Source organism: Carassius gibelio, chromosome B12 (assembly GCF_023724105.1).
Source record: "Carassius gibelio isolate Cgi1373 ecotype wild population from Czech Republic chromosome B12, carGib1.2-hapl.c, whole genome shotgun sequence".
NCBI classification, from domain to species: domain Eukaryota; kingdom Metazoa; phylum Chordata; class Actinopteri; order Cypriniformes; family Cyprinidae; genus Carassius; species Carassius gibelio.
The window spans coordinates 6,874,921-6,891,491 of NC_068407.1; the positions used below are offsets into that span (position 1 = coordinate 6,874,921).

Here is a 16,571-nt window from a genome sequence, read left to right on the forward strand (position 1 = left end):
TTTGTATCAGTTGGTGATGAATTATGTAATTAAGTAGCTGTCTATGCTCACAGAAAATGTTCTCACACAAGTCTCAGGCCGGCAATACTATGACTGAGGTGCCCTTGAGCAAGGCCCCTAACCCCTCAACTGCTCCCCGGGGACCGCAGCATAAATGGCTGCCCACTGCTCCGGCTGTGTGTTCACGGTGTGTGTGTTCACTGCTGTGTGTGTGCACTTCGGATGGGTTAAATGCAGAGCACGAATTCTGAGTATGGGTCACCATACTTGGCTGAATGTCACGTCACTTTCACTTCCATAAATTCTATGTGAATATGTTCACATAATTTTTTACCTATACACACATTGTTTGTGAATGACAGACGGCCAAATTTTAACATTAAAAGCAGACTCCATATCCCATGTGCCAGCTTGGGATATTAATACCAATGGCTCATAGAGGTCACCTTTATGTGAGCAGTGTGAGAAATATAGACTTATTGAGAAGGGCTGGGCTGAAGATTAGAGTATTGATTTTGCACAGCGAAAATCGGGGTGAGTGAGACCTGTGAAAGGGAGCGTGTTTGAGAATGCAGCTGTTCACAGAGACAGGTATGATACATGGGACACGTTTTCTTCTTGAGTGAATTTGACAGTAAACAACAGCCTGGTATCTGCCATAAGGAAAAGGTGAACACACTCACCTCCATATCTGCATGCGAAAAAAAAAGAAGAAAAAAAGCCATATTGTATTGAAAGAAAAATAGATATACTAAGGGTATGATAAAATGGATCATGTGAGCTATAATGTTTTCCCATTGGTAGTCCTCTAAATACTCATTTGTATTAAGTTGAAATCAGCTTAGCTTTGTCCCATCATTAGCAGTCAATATTGCTCATGCCGCCATGTGAAAAATGCCAACTTTCATTAAAAATGAATGACTTTTAGTTCCATTTTCAGTGCAATTCACTTTAAGTGTGAAAAAAAACTTTGCTTGCATTTGCATAATTCTTTTAGTGAATCAGGCACTATGCAGAAAGTGTTTGCAAATCGGCGGAATCTATTAAGTCTTAGTGAATTCCCATCAGTGTACAGTATTGTTTGTGGAAGACAGCCTGAAATATAACGGCAAAAACGTATCACTTAAATTTTGGTGGAGCAAAGCGAAAGTAAAATAAATGGCACTAGCTAAACGCTACAGGAATGATGAGCATGGCGTTTCCAAAACTTCTCTAGAAAGCAAGGAAATACTTAGGTGTGAATCCTCTTGCTCGGATGACTTTGTGCACAGCTGAATGCATGTCATTCTGAACAGGTCATCGATATCACAATCTTAGAAGAACTAGTGAGGGCAGTCCTCAAAATACTTTAAATAGACACATTTCGGTAAAAAAATAAAAATAAATATGCTAACTTAAAATAGAAAATGAGCAAAATAACTCAAATCTAAATTCTGAGCCTGACCTGGTGGGTGTACGGCCCCTCATTTTGCACTGAGTAAAAGGAAGAGCTTAAAAAAGGCACATGCAGAGGGCCTGAATTGACAAGCAAATGCAGAATCAGTGCTTTGCCTCTGAGAAGAAAAACAATTAGTTGACATAAGCAAAAAGAAAAAAGACTAATCAAAGTTCAGTTGATCCCCATCTTTTTCACCCAGTCCTTTGAGGGCAACAGATAAGAGGTTGCACCGTCTTTAGTTCATCTTCTAACAAAGAGTATCCTCAGCCAAACCAGGTGCTTGCTCTGCAACATTTAGAGCGATGAACAAACCCATCAAGGTTTATAGTAAGATGAAGACTGACAAGATGTAATAAAGTGGTCATAAAAAAAGTAATTGTATTGAATAACTATATACTATATGCTTAGTATTTCAACATCTGTCCATTTAGTTCCGTAATTGGCACAGTGCAGTTACAAAAGTTGAAATTAGCAGCATCATGGCTATTTAACAGTCCCATATTTCATTCTCCCACTCAGAGTCCTAAGAGACTAATAAATAATACATGCCCACAAAACACGTGTGTCCTGTCCAAATGTACTCAGCAGCACCAGGTGACACAGCGTTCATAGGAAACCCCCTGCAGTTTGGCCCTGCTCCTCATGTCAAATAAAGAGGGGACAACAACAATGAACCACCCCTCATCTTGCCCTCTCCACCCTGCTTACTATCCCGTGCCAGCCAGCCTTTGTGCCAGGCCCCTGATGCCCACAGCAGATGGCGGAGTGGGCGGCAGGTACTAGCCTCCTGGCACCGCAAACATCTGTTATCATTACCAAATGCTAATTGCCATCAATCAAGACAGCACCCAAGTGCATTTATATGCAAGGTTCATAAGCAGTGGTGTGTGCGGGAAGGGGGGAAGGTAGACATAAAAAGTGATGTCTAAATTTCCCTCGGAGCGATGGCAGGGGAGCAAGCTGTAGTAAGAGGAAGCTGAAGGTATTATTGAGGGTGGCAGGGTGCTCCCCTTGTTAATGTGTAGCCTATGAGCTGAGCTGCATGGTGCCGTTCTCCCCTATCAGTTGCTGCCCTGTCGTGCTCTAACATCTTCCCAAGAGCGGCTTCAAGGAACAAGCTGAAGCTCAGGTGATGCAAAGCATGGTGAAGGTCTAAGCTTCGGCAACTAGGAATAATGCAAGGGCACAATCTGCAGTTTGACACAGCACACAAGTTCAGAAAACCATTTTTACATACCATGCCAACAGAGAGGACACCAAATGTGATATCAAACGTGTGTATACTGTATATAAATATATATATATATATATATATATATATATATATATAGACACACACACACACACACCCATGGTCAGAATTGTTGGTACCGGTGGTAAATATGATCAAAAGAGGGCTGTGAAAATAAATCTGCTTTGTTAATCCTTTTGATCTTTTATTTAAATAAACAAATAAAAAATCTAACCTTTCATTGGAGAATAAGAATTTAAAATGGGGGGAAGTATCATTATGAAATAAATGTTTTTCTAAAATAAATACTCATTGGTTTAACACAGTTAATGGTGCCCTTTTATTCAATACTTTTTTGAAACCTCCATTTGCCAATATAGTCCCGGTGCTATCCCGGTGCAGTACGCCCATTTATAGCCATGTGCTCAGTTTCATACAGCAGGTAAAAAGTGCTTCCCATTCCATCTTTTGTAATCCTTGGCCTGAAAGAGGTTGAAAACTCACTGCTGTAGAGTAGAAGCTCCCTCACTGCTTCTTTACCAGTAAACTGAAACACTGAAGACAGTCGGTATAGCTGGACCTCGGCTTTACTGCGTCCTGACCAGCAGGTGGGTGTGCGCTGGCACTGGCAACCCAGGCGCGGTGTGAGGGCCCGGACCCCTTGAGGGAGATGGTGGGCTGACTAAGCAGCGCTCTCTTGGATCCATCGGCCTGAGCCAGTGCCACCATGCCACCTGCGCCAAAGAGGAGTGCTGCGGCGGCCGTCTGCTCTAACAGTCCATTCGCAGCCACCCATATGGCTCGAGCCTCAGGGGATCTCGATGACAACGGGACGGAGGGTGAGGAGGTTCATTTATCCGCACATCACAGCTCTAGCAAATCACACATGCGATCACAAGCTTAATTGTCTTGTTTCCATATTTTTTGCATTTTATTGTAATCAGTACAAATTATTACTTAAACCTTGAATTTACACAAAGCTTCGATGGACTAATAATGTGCTTTTTTTGGCTGTTTTTGGAAATGTTGTCTTTGTCAGTCACAGCTGGCTTGTGTCATGGGCACATCTGTGTCCACTTAAATTGCTCTCTGATGGGTCGCTAAATAAGTATCGGACCACTCGGTGCCCATTTTGCTGAGAAATTCATGCTACGACCATCGCCATAAACATGTAAGCCAATAAACATGGGCTCGATGGCTGTAAAAAGCCACATTAAAGGCTGCAAACGGCACTCTTGACTGAACATCTGTTAAGTGACATGAAACAACCTGATCCTGAAAAACACAGCAGGGACTGCATAAACTTACAATGGCGTAATTTCTCTCAATTAGATTCTCCCACAGAAAATTAAACAACCTCACTCCGTTGCACAGCAGCATTAGGAAACCAGCTTGGAGCCAAGTTCACCAAAAGTATCAATTAGTGAAAACCAACGACACTCTATGGTAGTGCATTTTATTTTTATTTATTTTTTACACTGAACTTCGAGATGTGATCAAACACGGTAACAAAAAAAGTCATTATCATAATTATTATCATCAATTCCAGAAGCTTTAAATAAAGATTAATTATTAGGATGAAACTTTAAAATAATATTAGTTTTTCAGTATGTACTGTATTTTTTATACAAGTTTTGGTAACACTTTAGAATAAGGTTCCATTAGTTAATGTTAGTTAATGTATTAATTAACATGAACAAACAATGAATAATACATTTATTACTGTATTTATTCATCTTTGTTAATGTTAGTTAATGAAAATACAGTTATTCATTGTTAGTTCATGGTAATTCACAGTGCATTAACTAATGTTAACAAGCACAACTTTTGATTTAAATAATGCATTAGTAAATGCTGAAATTAACATGAACTATAACTTATAAATGCTGTAGAAGGATTGTTCTTGCTTAGTTCATGTTAACGAAAGTAGTTAACTAACATTAACTTATGGAACCTTATTCTAAAGTGTTACCCAAGTTTTAAATAAAACAAATAATTACAATAATTAATTTGGAATAAAATTAAGCATTATTAATAATCACGAACAATACTATATTTATAAATGATCATGAACCTCAATTACTAAAGATTCTTCATGCATTAACCAAAATCAAATGTAATTTTCTGGTCAGACACATAACCATACACATTCAGTGAAATACTTTCATGATTTCCAAATAAATAAATAAAACCAACATACACACTGCCAATGCTATCTTTAGCAATACTGCAAAAGCATATTACAACATACTCTCTTTTACAGTACATCTGCAATGGAATATGACACTCCAGTAAAAAAAGAAAAACAAAAAAACGGATTTATTAATTGATTGTTATGATATGCTTTGATGTATTTTCTGCTACACAACATGCATACGTTGACAGTTAAACCACTGACCTAATTTCTGATAGCAGCACCTTAAATATGTGAGGGAGTGAACAAGAATAAAGTTGTGAGATTAAAAATGCAACTTCAAAGCCTGTAGGTGCAATTTAATTTTTAATATGTTTACAGCCTACTGCAACAGCGCCAAATGTTGCAGCTTTAATTTTTTTATAATTATTTGTAGGGATGGGGGTGGGTGTTCATACATCCCTATTCCATTACATCTGGAAGGCTGACAAATTGAGATATTTGCAATAATTTCAGAAAACACAATATAAAATATGTGTGAAAAGTACATACGGTATTATTTAAAAAGAAAATCTCCTGTGATATTTAATCTAATAACATGACTACACATTGTGGTAAAGGCATAGACCTAGCTTAAAAACATTATATGGAGCTATTGGCTCATCTTTTACCGAACCCCAGTTCCTATCAGAGGACGAATGTGGGCAAGGTATGCCATTGCCTCAGCACGGCTGTGCTAACAAAATCACCTTTATCCACATAGACAGGTGACAGCGTCAGCAGTTGGGCTGCCAGTGGAACAGGCTGTCTGCAAGCCACGCTGTGCCAATGAGTCCAGAGCTATATGTAGGAATGTATGTCTGAGTGTGTGGAAACGTGTGCACATTTCCCACAATTTAGAAGTAAATCATACTTAAAGGCCGTATGCATTAATTTTCCTCCTTAAATACCTTGTTTGACTCTAAATATGACACATTACAAAACAAAATTAGTCTTTAAGAGCAATTCACATTGGCTTTAAAGTCTGAGCGTAGCAAATTACGAGTGCAAGGCTGAGGGAAACTCCACCATATGGCCACAAATGTGTCCACTTTAGCTCTAGCCCTACTCTTAGCCACACATCTGGACCGCCTTCGCCTTTAATTGCCACTAATGTCTGAACACAACATGCAACAAGAAGGAATTAACCAAAGACAAGACCACTGACCTAGGGCTATATAGAGGGACAGACATGAAAAAAAGGGAAGCATTTCAAACAAATGTGTTCAGGATGCTTATAAATGCTTTAAAATATGAACTATTAAATACAACTAAACCTATGTATTTGGAATCAATGTAAAAGAACAAATATGTAAGCAAACAACCACTACACCAAGTTTCTACAGGTAGCAAACACAAGCTTGATGACAGAAAGACTTTGTAGCAAAGCGTTTTAAAGAGACGCACATTTCTGGAGCAGCATGCCCTGAAGGCCCCTTAAGGAGCGACAGAGAAAATACCAAAAGATCTGGTGAGTGAACAAACATATCTTTTCATGAGTTGTCTCAGTGTTTTCATGCACTAGATGGCATATTCAGCAAACAAATGATAACAGGCAAAACACAGCAAACTCACTTTGTGGGCGAGCAATCAAAGAACGGCAATTTACAAGGAGACGATTGGCTGAGGAAGGAAGGATAAAAATTCTCAAGAACAAGTTGAGTTCAATCTCCGCCGGCACAGGTATGTAATCTATGTAGTGAATGACAGGTCATACTCCCCCCAACAACAGAGCTGAGATTTACACCCATCCATCCACTTATCAAAAGTGTCATGCAGAAAAATAATCCTCTGACAAAAGAGTGATAGCACACTTGTCCTTAGTCAAAAAAAAGAAGAAGAAGAAAGTATTTAAGTACAGTTTTCAAAATAAATCTCCTCTAGGTTAATAAAGTTGTCACATGCTGGATTTTATGAACTCAATGTCAATAAATAAATAAATATATGAAACATCACTCATGGGCATTTCACCCAATATGTTTATTTTATTACCCTTTTCAGCAAACAGGGAGACAATATGCAGCAATCAAGCCTCTCGTCTGTTTGGTCGGTGCTGTTTTGAGACCCAACTATCCCCTTAAATGCCACATTGTCATGGCTACCTCGTCCAGAATGGCTCTGAGCTCGCTGAGCTGCAGCGGGTCTGATGGATTTCACTTTAACAGCCTTTAGAAACAGGCTGGCAGGTCTGAGAAAGATGAATAAATGTCATTCACTGAAACTCTTGCGTTGATGCATGGGGGCCATGTGTCGTCGTTTGGCGAGGATGTATGAGAAATACACACTTAACTAAAACTCTTTCCCTAAATCATATGTAAGCTGACATATGACTCACGTGTTACATGTATGGACTGAGAGAGAAAAACTGAGCTGCAATGCGGCCTTCTAACAGAATCAGTGACTGACGGCTTGCCCTAACCACACACAACGCCACAAAAGCTCTCTTTCATGTTAATCTCAGTTTTGTCCCAACCAGCTGTGAATGAGACATGGTTAGGATAAAATATGAGTCATATACGACAAGCGACAAGTTAAAGGATATTTTGACGGTTGCTGTGCATTGTTGGAATATATTTTGTTCCATATAACTGTATATTAGACATCAAATATTTTCTGATTGGCTGTCAGTGTGCTTTATTTTTTGCTATAATTGTTTTCTGCTCTCGGTGTTATCTTGTGGTTAGGGGACAGAGCAATATTTATGTGATGTGCCACCTTTTTGGCCTCTAGGCAGGGAGATATAAGATGCAAGTAAAAACTTTCTAATTATATTTCAAGATAGCTGCAATGAAAGATATGAGAGAAAAGTGTCTATTACAGAGCCACTGAATAATGACTATAAAATAAAAAAAAAGTAAAAATAAAACCTTGTCTCGGATATGTAATAAGCTGTTATGACACTGTCAGATCGTTGAAAATTCAAAAATGAGTAAAAATACTTAATGTACAATTCCATTAAAACTAACTGACCATAAAGATAGTAAGTTATATTTATATTTTTTATAAGATTTTTTTTTTTTTTTTTCATAAGGATACATTAAGGGCCCGATTTACTAAACAGGGCAAATTATTGTGAGTGCACAATTCCAAAACATTACAGATGGGCGTTTCTGTAGGTGATTTACTGACTATGCGCAAATTAAAAAACTCAGACGCAATATATCATTTAAATTTTGACCAACGCAATACACCAAACACAGCATAGCATAGTTGCAAATAAGCATAATGTTTTGGGTGTAAATAATGACGCAAATACCAGTAATTTTACGAGTGCAAACGTTAGTAAATCGCGTTACCTGATTCACTGTAATACTCTCCTCCAATAAATTTTTTGTCTGAAAGGGAAACTCCTACAAATGCATGTTCAATAAGGTCAGGCGCAAAAATAATTGTGTCCATGCCTTTTCAGTGCCAATTTCTGCACTGCATGTCTTCAGTAAATACTGACAATACTATTTTAACACTAAAACATGGTTTGCGCTAGCACAAGCTGTTAGTAAATCTGGGAATAAATTGATCAAATTTAACAAAGACATTTCTTAGTACTAAATATTTGTAGACAAGACAAATAACTACTCTTTTGTGTAATGTATTATTTTTGTTAAACAGCACAACCATTCTGAACATTGATGATAAATAGAAATGCTTCTGGAGCACCAAATCAGCATATTGGAATGATTCCTAAAAGATCATGTGACACTGCAGACCGAAGTAATGGCTGCTGAAAATTCATTACAAGTTACATTTAAAATATATTAAAATAGAAAACAGCTATTATAAATTGTAAAAATATTTCATAATATTGCTGCTTTGTTACATAAGAAAGGCTATAATATATAACATGTTTAATATATATATATATATATATATATATAGCTCCCCTGCAACTGACCAACTCTTGGGAAGTCCATCACTCATATGCCAGTGCCTTTGGGAGTCTTCTATTTTTTTCCCCTTTTCACTCTCATGGAGTTGCTGTGCCGTCCCTCATGCTGAGTTTGGGAAATGAGCCTCCCTATATCAATTTGTCCTGGCCTTCCAGCCCACTGTCCCTGATAGACCACCTGCCCTGGGCCTCTCATCGCACCCATGCAGGGGGTGGCAGTGCCCTCCATAGGCCCTAACCCCCAAACCCCTCTGCCTTAATGGCCACCGCGTTGCCCTATCGTGCCAGGCAGTGAGGCATGGCTCTGCTCCACCAGACGCCAACACTCTCTTGGAATGCTAATGACCTCCTCCATTCCCATCTTCCGTTCTGCTCCAGACACATAGCCAACCCTACCCCCACAATCTGTTGTTTCCGTCAAGCACTCATGCAAAGTATGACAGTTTGTAATAAAAGGTTTGTAATACTGGAATGAGTCTACAATACACATATTCAGAGAAATTATGAGATTCAGACAAACATTTCAAGAGGGTCTTTCTGTGAGCGGCTTTTAGCTGGTTGTGCACTTGACTGTCGCACTGCGTGAGTTCAGTAGCTCAAGTGCACTTACAGACACTTCTCTCCACACCCCCCACTCCGCATACTCGGGCTGAATGAGAAACTAGCATCCCCTTGGGCACATTCATTCCTAGGGTGACTGGAGCAAGTGGAGATTGGAGTCCGTATTTACTTAAAATGAGAATAGATTTAGAATTGGAGGAGAGGAAAACAGGAATTGCCGCCAGTTCCTACCAACCTCTCTATACTAATTCAAGTGGCTCCTGATATTATTCAAAGAAGTTCTTAAACACTGAAGGTGTTTCTGCTATGTGATGAAAGCAGTTGTTTACTGGAGACCAGATAGCAAGATCCCATAACAAAATGTTAGTCTCTATCCAAGAGTTTCCTAAAGCTTATAGAGCTTATCTGAATTAAATGATACTATAAAGGCATGTTTATAGCATATGTAAATTTTTAAATGCAATTTGCAATGATGTTCAGTGTGCTATTCAGCTGCAACTGATGTTTTACAAGGTGTAAAAAGTGGGCAAAAAAGAGGAAACATGGGATATAAACATGGTAAATACCTCTGTAAAAATCCAAGTACAACACTCAAGTAGAATTAATTATATAAATAACATAAAAAAGATACTATGCAACACTCCCTCAACAGTTTCTGTTCAAGACTATACTATGGAAATGAACTTGAGTTTTCTTGCTTGTGCTTACCAGATCAGAGAAGTCTTGTATTCTTCCGGGAAGTAGACTGGTTGTTCTCCACTGCTATCAGAGACTAGGCTTCAACTGGCAGCATTTCTTCTTGTCTGAACAGGATTCTGAGGAAAATAATGCAGAGATGAAAAAGAACTGTGAGATGCAGAGAATTACTGGATATGCACCGCTATCAAAAAGCACCGTGACGCATGCCAAATACTGATGCTGTGTTAAAGCCATAATCAAAACATGAACTCATGTTAAACAGGAGGCATTTTGTGATGCTTTCTCCTCCTGTAACTGCAGTCAGAGTGGTGATAGAGCCTTAGAACCCAGCAATAAACAACCCAAGATCCAGCCACTGGTTAAATCACAAAAAAAGAAACTGGACTAAAGACCAAGTATTGTTTTGTAACTGCACTTACTGATAATCGAACACAAGAAGAAATGTTTTTAGAATTTAAAAAAAGATATTCATCAACACAAGATATTTGGATATTTGGGCAAAACAAATGGCAATTATCATACTTAATAAGTTATTTTCAAGAGATATTTCCTACAACATGCCTATTAACAGAAATAAAATTACCGTAGTTTCCGGACTATAAGTCTCACTTTTTTTTCATAGTTTAGCTGGTCCTGCGACTTATAGTCAGGTGCGACTTATTTATCACAATTAATTTGACATGAACCAAGAGAAATGAACCAAGAGAAAACATTACCGTCCCCAGCCGCCAGAGGGCGCTCTATGCTGCTTAGTGCTCCTGTAGTCTACAATGAATACATATAGCGTGCTCTGTAGCGGCTGTAGACGGTAATGTTTTCTCTCGGATCTTGGTTCTAAATAAATGCGACTTATAGTCCAGTTCGACTTATATATGTTTTTTTCCTCGTCATGACGTATTTTTGGACTGATGCGATTTGTACTTAGGTGCGACTTATAGTCCAAAAAATACGGTATTTTTACCCCCCTCTCTTTAGATTCCTGGCCAACTGGAATGAATAATGAATAAAATGTTCATTTTAAAAAAGTGCATCATATTGATAAAATGTTTTGATGCAAGTAAAAACTTTTCTTTTTTTTCTTTCATTTCATTTCATTTTTTTTTTTTTTTTTTTTACTTAATATTTTATTTAATAAATCAATAAAGTTAGTCCTTAGATATACTTTTTTTGGAAATATATTGAACAAACTGTTCTATAAATCTAGCCCACAGCATATTTAAATGTATATATCAAATGCATTTGGAAACTAAAAAGTATTTGAGAATTGACTTGCACCCTGCTTCAGAAACTTGCTCATGTCTGCATGTCACTGCACCAAACACAGTCCTTCTTCTCTCTCCTCTGAGAGAGAGAGAGGGAGAGAGAGAGAGAGAGAGAGAGAGAGAGAGAGCACTCCTGGATGGACACCATGCTGGAGGTCATCGATGATGCTGACGGAGAAAAATATGAGGGGTTTCAAACAGTGTGGCGGCCTGAGGCAGCAGGCAGGCTCGGGTCAGCCCTCTACCTTGCCCAAACAGAACTATTCATTTCATTGCCCTTGTACCAGCATGAATTCAGCACTGAACATTTGTTCTGTGTCTTTTTCAGAGTCTCTCACCTTTCTTTGTACCCCAGGTCTGCGGCGCATCTGAACTGCATCTAACCGAGACTGTTCTCTCTCTCACCTTAACACACCTTTAACAGTCATTCTCCTGGGACGGGTATTGCTACAGTTGTACAGCCTGTACTCCAGTTCTTTCTCTTCCAGTGCTCAAGAAGAATAACATTTCTCTTGTTAAGCATCCCACACATCCTGCATTTTTAAAAACACCCTACGACCTGCAAGATATTTTGTGGTATTTAAATCCAAACTCATGTGACTGGCTTTCCAATTAACCAAGCTGATGTCGCAGTATACCAGCTTGTGAATCTGACCAGTGAACGCACAATGCTCAATTTAATTCCGAATTAACTGCATTTTTTTCCCCCTGCAAAATGACAAAAGCAGAGCCCTCAGCTGTAAACAGCTTCCATTTCATGCAAATCTGTCTTCTCAATCGCTTGATCAAGGTATCTGTTCTCCAAAGTGTTTCAAGAGCCAGCAGCTTTGGGGCAGACAGCTTTGAAGCCCCTGGAAATACAATGCCAGCGCTGAGAAAAGCTCCACTTTAGCTCCCTGTGTCCGCCCCTCGTCGCTTTTCTGGCAGCTCGCACAATCCCTCTCCTCCAACATGCCTTCCAAAAATAAGGACAGACGATCTCAGGATTCTTTAATGAACTGTCAAGCGCCTCAGCTCCAGGGTGTACACAAAGATAGGCACCTCAACAGAGCTCAAACGTACTGTACAGAATAGAGTAAAAGAGAAACCTGCTTTCACCTGAGTATTTCCAGATCGGTGTTATCTGGTTTATGGCAACGTAAGCAATCTAAAGTGTTGATTAGTGAAATGTTCATTTGCTTGTGCTTTTATGTAGTTGACCTTTATATTGTTTTGCACAATGAAGAATCTGAGGTGACATGATTCACACAATGTCCTCAAGAGGCCAGCTTCACAACTGTCATTTTCTACAGACAGTCCTCAATGACGCAGTTTTGTAAGCACAAGGAGAATAAAAAAGCCAGTGACCTATTTCAGTTTTTGACTGGACATTACTCAGCAGTATTTAAAAGTACCTTTTATTCACCAGAAGGCCTTTATGTACTGTTAAAAAACATTTTCTAAGGTGTAAATAAAACAGAAAATATTATTTTTACTTCAAAATGTCATGTCTAATTCAATGTTACTTGCTGTTTCTCTGTAGTTATTTATGAAATTTACTAGCATTTACTATTTACTATTGTTTAAAATTGTTTTATGTGTGTGTTTTCAGTTTGGAAAGAAACTGGTGATACAGAATTATCTTTTAGCCTAATTTAATTTTGATGTTTTATTTTAAAAATATAATATTAATAATAATATCAAGGACAACTGTACAATAACTATGTGTTAGAATACCCCCCAAAAATGTGCATAATAAAGAACAACATGCTGACTTGGCACAACCCCTTGTTGCATCAAGTTATGTAAGTATTGTTTTTGAGCCAATCGCCTGAGCTATAAAATACCATGTGACAAATGGTAATCAAATTATGTCCTGAAAATGTAAACTGGCTTATGGGACCACAGGAATGTGCAAAGTATCAAACTCTAATCAAACCTAACCCTAACCTAGTAACATTTGTCCAAGCATTGGTGCACCACCCGTTTAACACCAAAATCTAATAATTAGTACACATACCCAAACATATCTAATCAATCTTATACCATTTGATTTTGATGGACATTACATTACATCTCAAAAATCTTAACCAAAAAAGAAATAAGGTGTTGGTTAAAGACAGGAGCTTGTTTAAACCTGAAGGCTGAACATGCCTGCACATACTCACACACATCCACACAAAAGATGTTGCCACACAAGAACGCAATGTGCAATTACTTTGTGATACAATACCCACACATTAGCATAATAAAGAACAATATGCCAGCTTAGCACAACTCTAATGATAGACCGCTGAAAATAGAGCCTCTCTCGGCTGAGGTACGAGGAAGGGAATCTGCATGTGAACTTGCAGGCGAGCAGACAACCGTTCGCAAAGCACGATTCGATAAACTGGCGAAGAAAATTGTCATTGTTAACAAGTTAATAGTCACAGGTTATAACAAACCCAAACAACCTTCTGTTTTCTAAGCAACACTGATTTGATTTGCTCTATTATTTTGCCATTTGAAAGTCTGCTATCACGGCAGAAGCAGCTCATCTGGAAAAGGATGTGAGGATTATACACATGTATGTTATTTGTGCTCTGTTGCATTCTCCGTGACAGCTCCCTGACATCAGCGCCTATGCGGATGGCTGCAAGCTAGATTCTGGTGAAGGGGCACGGATTTTTATTTATATTTATTTATTTTTATTCCCAAAGCAGCCTTCGTGTCTGCAGTATCCTGACACAGCGTCTACACCTGACACGAGCGACGCGTCACATCGCGTCAAAACAAAACCACTCCCATTATCAATGACGATGTCTACACTGGTAGCATCCATTGCTGTATTTTTAGCTGAAGGACTCTCTGTTTCTATTTATACCAGACATTTTATTTTCCCTGCTTGTCTGAAATACAAATATAAAATGTTTAATTAATTGTTAAAACAATTAATTTATTTATATAGCATTAAATGATTCATTTTACCAGTCAAAATTTTGAAATAATTACTTTATTTTATGTTTGTGAACAAAGTCTTTTATCAGCACTAAGGCTGCATTTACTTGACATTGTGAAATATTATTACAATTGAAAATAACCTTTATTTTTTATTTTTAAATACTTTTTTAATATATATTATATTTATTCATGTAATGGCAAAGCTGAATTCTCAGCAGTTTTTACTCCAGTCTTCAATATCACATGATCCTTCATAAATCAATCTAATATGCTGATTTGGTGCTAACTTGTTATTGGTACTCAATTATTAATAAAATGATTATTAAATCAATGTTGAAAATAGTTTTAACGTTTTTTTTTTCTTCGTCTTTTTTTTTCTGCAGGCCTCTTTAAAAAAATATATATATATATTTCATTTATCTGAACTAGAATGTCTTTACTGTCACTTTTGATCACTTTATTGCATCCTGAAATACAAGTATTTTTAAATACTTTTAAATACAATTTTATTATAGTATTTTATTATTAAAAAAAGAATAAATTAAATAAACAAATTATACAAATAAAATACTTGATTTTTTTTTTTATATATATAATACGATATGTTTCTTGAGCACCAAATCAGCATATTAGAATTATTTCTGAAGGATCTGGTGACACTGAAAAAAGAAGATATGGTTGCTGAAAAGTCAGCTTTGCCTTATTAGCATTAATAAATTACATTTTAAATGATAAAATATATTACAAATTAAATCAGTTCTTCTTTAATGTTATTTTACCAATATTACTTTTTTACTGTATTTTGGAAAAAAAAATAAACAATGCATAATTATCACATCTCTCTCTCTCTCTCTCTCTCTCTCTCACACACACACACACACACACACACACACACACACTGTATCTATCTGTATATAGTATATTTCACCACCTTACAACCAAAAAAATAACCAGACTGCAATCAACATTGGTGTTTTGTTTCATTTTGTTTCAGAAGGGCAATCAGTTCTGTGCCAGTGCCGTCTGCCTCAGTTTGACATGTTCTCCAGTGACTCCTACAGCCACGGCAAACTCTGACCCACTCTCCACTTCCTTCAATCGCAAACCCCCACCACCATCCCTGGCACCACCTACTAGTGTGCTGCTGGAATCCAGTGAAGTGAGACCACTGTGAAAAATTCATTCCGCAGCTTCTAAAAAGTGCTTTGATTCTTAAACCAGGAGTGCTCGAAGTCCCGCTGTCCTCAAATAACCTACATATACAAACCAAACTGCACTGAACAGCGATATGCTGAGATTGAGTTAATGACGGCCTCAAATCAATGGAGCCTGCTGATCTGTACAGACAAAAGGAATTAGAGCAGGATAGACGTGGCTGATTATCTGATATATGCATTCAATTGTTTATATTCCTTCCAAAAAAAAAAGGTTTACAGGTACAGTAGATGGCACTAGGGATGGGAATCATAACGAATTTAATTCTTATAGTTCCAATTTCTCTTACTCATTTAGAAAAGAAAAAATATTCAGACAAAATAAAGAAATTTTAAATATGATAAAATTATATATTTTTAATAATACATACTAGTCGGTACATTTCAAATGGTTTTTACAAACTGAGTGTTTACACAGACTTCAGAGACTGTTCTTTTTAAAGATGGTAACAATAAAAAAAAAAACAGTAACATGATTAAATTAATTTAATCATTCTTTTAAAATATTACTGAGAAAACGGATTACCTTTATACTTGATGAAATACACACCATTCAGCAACTGTTAAAAGAAATGTGGTCTTAAATTTCATTTTAAGGTTTTTTTTTTTTTTTTTTTTTTTTTTTGCATGTTTACTGCAACACAAGGATTTTCTAATTTGTTTAAATTTCTAATTTGTTTAAACACCTAGATTAAATTTTAGTGTTTAAACTAGGCTGGACTGATTGCTCAGTGTCAGTTTTTTGATAATTTAAAATAAAATAACTTTTGAAATGTTAAATAGGTGCTTTTAGTTAGCTGTGAAAATGTATGTTTCCATAGGACAATAAATAAATAAATGTTAAATATATAAAAATTATAAAAAGTAAAAAAAAAAAAAGTAATTTAATATTATAAACAGTTGACAGTCACATATAGTTCTTCACTGCAAAAAAATAATTTGTGTTTGTTTGAGAATTGGAATTGTGCTGGTCGCACTATATCTTTCTGTTTTAACACTAACTAACTATCACGCAAGAGCCATTCGTTCACCGTCCATGAAAATCCCTAAATTCTGCATTTAAATATGGAACCGGTTTTCTGTGCCCAACACTAGATGGCAGTCATTGTGGCAAACAGCTGGGTTACTCATCATATAAACATTGGTTTTCAGGCTCTAGATTGTTTTAGAACATTAGCCATGCAT

General features: G+C 37.2%; 1 long non-coding RNA gene across 1 annotated transcript in view; it reads right to left on the minus strand.

Annotated features, from left to right (window-relative positions):
• The window catches only part of LOC127969482 (uncharacterized), a 253,389-nt gene that overhangs the window by 179,687 nt on the left and 57,131 nt on the right, over positions 1–16,571 (minus strand). Inside the window, exon 2 of the long non-coding RNA XR_008156277.1 lies at positions 9,998–10,104. This is a non-coding gene — a long non-coding RNA (uncharacterized LOC127969482). The remainder of the gene's footprint in view (positions 1–9,997; positions 10,105–16,571) is intronic.